Below are 3490 nucleotides of genomic sequence, written 5' to 3'. Positions count from 1 at the left end.
GTTGAATTTAGATAGCTAATTAATTTGTGTCTCCCTATTGACTATTTAAAATTCAATGCTTAAAACTTTAAACGTATCTTTTAATGTAGTAGTATATGTGAAATAGCTAACCTTTGAGCTATCATAGAGTTAAAAGTTTTGAACACTAATTTTTGCTGTTTGCCATGTGAACATTGTATGATAAATCTTTAAAATGTCTTCATATACATCACACCTGGGTTTGTTTTGTGGTATAGGAATATACTATTAATTTCTATCTTTTTATAGTATTATAATATTAATTTTTGAATTCAATATTTCTTCTAAATATCTATAGGTTGCGCATAACACGTGATAGAGAAAATAATTATGTCAGGTTTTATTTTTAGGCCGGATTCTTTACAGTAGGAGTCTGTGACTTGTTGGCGATATATATCAACAATAAACAAACAGCAACATAGTCCGCTTGCTTTAAAATAATATATTAAAACAAGTCAAACGTATATACAAATGTTAGTTACTCTGTTGGTTTTTCACAGTTGTATCCAGAGCTTTAAATATTTTTCCCTTTTTCGTCAAATTCAACAAAGGCTGGTTCAGTTACTTTAGAACACAATTTGACAAAACAAAATATTCTTCCCTACTCTGTTATTACAATACAATCTGTGATAATTTCACTTTAAAATCACCACTATAACTGTTTGTTATCACAGTTGTATCCAGATCTTAAAATAATTGTTTCTTTTTCGTCAAAGTCCGCACAAGCAGTTTCAATTACTTCAGAACATAATTGACAAGACGAATTATTCTTCTCTACTCTGTTATTACAATACAATCTGTGATAATTTCACTTTATAAATCGCCACTATACGTTCTCTATGGCTAAACTCATAATCACTCAGTCTAGATCAATTTACCTCTCAAACTATATTTCAAGAACATTCTACACACTATTATATATTATGATGCAATAATACAAAATTGAAACAATGAGAAAAACTCAGAAGGTTCTAGTAACATGGCGCAATAATATACCAATCACCAATTCATAACTATTGAACTACACCACATATGATTCTTAAGCAGTTACGTAAACAAACTTGCGATAAACTAGCGCTTCAGAAAATAACTAAATCATAACACTTGCACTAAACTTAAATGGAAACAGTCGTGTACATCTGACACATTAAGTTGCTATTGTTTCAAGCTATCTTTGTTCCTTTATTATACTGGAAGTTGGTAATACTTGTTTCTTCCCGTGGAGAACATTGCTTTAAATCACCTTTTGAAGGGATGTCAACAGCAGTGTTCTTTAATGGTTGTACAGGTGATATAAAAAGGGTACAGCCACATTTATGTTTAATAAGAATAAACAGTCATGTGGTAGTGCATGTTGCACTGGGTAAGTTTGAGGTTTCATGGAACCTAAGAAACCTTGGATTTGATAATCTGAGATATGATCTTAACCTGAGAACCTTTAGTAGAAGCAATGGTCTGAAGTAAGTAAATGACAAGTACTCATACCATATTTGTGTTTCACGTTTAATAAAGATGGTTCATTTTGTTTTGCACTTGTGTCCAGTCTCATTATTAAGCATAATATCAACTCAGTTCTAATATTACTTCATAATAGATATCTTGATCAAATTTCCATTTATCAAGCAGACCATCCAATGTAGCTCGTTAATTCCGTTTTATCTGGATATACCACAGTTCCATAAGCTTGTTATAGAATGCTTTTATGATGATAAGTTCAAAGTTAGAGACTAAAAATGCTGGTTGATACTAAATTACTAGGGTGGTTTGGTTTTGCATCTTAGCCTTATTGATGTAGGAGAATTGCAACGACAGTCAAAAATTCACAACCTGGATTTAAAGTGAGTGTGTCTAAATTGCTAAATTTTGATTCCAGCTATCAGTAAAGATGGGCAAAGTAGGCGGCTAGGGTTAGTTGTCCAAACTCCTAAACTTAGACTTAATTTGATAGAACTTTGTTAAATCTCCTTCTGGAATAAATGGTTTGGTTTCACATCTTGTAAAAACAAAACGATATCCGTATAAATAGAGCTTAGAATTGTTCGTTGCTTCTGATTATCATATACACCAGTGGTGTACAGACTTCACTGTGGTTGCCACTGTTACGTATCTGCTCGTTTGTTAATTTTCGGTATAAATTCTTTCCGAGGAACTTCAGCGATACAAGTCCTTTCTTAATTAAAACTAGTTTATTCTTTCTCGATACAACTTTGTAATACACTTAACAACTTTTATAACACATGCTATAAATCACAGTGATTCACACATTTTACTTATGGTGCCTACTATTTGCTTGACTAAATTACCAATTATTTCTTTTCAATCTATCTCCGGCTTATATACTAAAAAAGATAGTGTCTAGCAAACGCTGGGACATTCGGGAGGTTGCCCGATAAGTCACGATCCTTCTAGAAACTACAGCGCACATACATTCGGATAATGCTCCTAAATGCTTTGACATCAGGAGAAATTTTAGGTGCTTTTTAACATCTTTTGGGAAAGAATGGTTGTGATATTGCCCAAATGCACGACTTTCTGAAAAAGTACTTTCAAGACAGTCTTGGTTAATTCTAGATATCATGACTCTTTTTCAGATACTAAAATATGTTTTAAAAATTATTATTTGATATTAATATACAATTGTGAAAAGGAAGTCTTACATTTCTTCCGACAAGACGCATATTTTCCACGAGCTCATATGTCATTCAATATTTTATTTCACATTTTTAGGTGAATGCCATATGAACTTTTATCAGGTTTCTTATTATCATTCTTCACTCTCGAGTTTATTTACATAAAAATAATTCCAGTCAGTTCGAAAATCTCAATCTCAGCTTGTAATTCAGGAAAGTGATACTGTACAGCTTTAGAAGTGCGATATGAACATACTTGTACTGCTATACCAACGTTCTGTCTACCGCTACGAGATGCCTTCAAGATAAATTTCAAGTTGTACTTGGTTCTCTTTTAAAATATTAAGAATCTGTTTCTTTGCTAATTACTGCACCAAAAGGAAGAAACAATCCAGAATCCAAAATGTGGTTTCTCGGCAGTTGTATAATGTGAGAAAGTAAACACCGACTTTTGGTTCGATGGATTAGATAGCTTGGATGTTTTGAGTCAAATGAAGTTCACTTAGAAGACATCGATATATGTTCCCCAGATAAATCACATACAATAGCTATGACATGAAAGCTTGTCTTCTCGACTTCTTGAATCAAGTCCAAAAGATAGCTTTTCCTCCCCCAGTGGCTCAACGGTAAGTCTGCAGAGTTACGACGCTGAAAATAGGATTTCGATACTTATGGTGAGCAGAACACAGATAGCCCATTGTGTTGCTTCACGCTTAACAACAACGAAATTAAACGACAATGAGACCTCTCTCTCCCTTACCAAAGTAATGTTACGTCTCCGTTTGTTAATTAACTTTCTGTAACTTCGTTCCGACGAAACTTTAGTGACACAAGTCCTTTCT

This window comes from Limulus polyphemus, unplaced genomic scaffold, assembly GCF_000517525.1.
Source record: "Limulus polyphemus unplaced genomic scaffold, Limulus_polyphemus-2.1.2 Scaffold2088, whole genome shotgun sequence".
In the NCBI taxonomy this organism is placed as follows: Eukaryota; Metazoa; Arthropoda; class Merostomata; order Xiphosura; family Limulidae; genus Limulus; species Limulus polyphemus.
Note: the sequence above shows the minus strand (reverse complement) of the source record.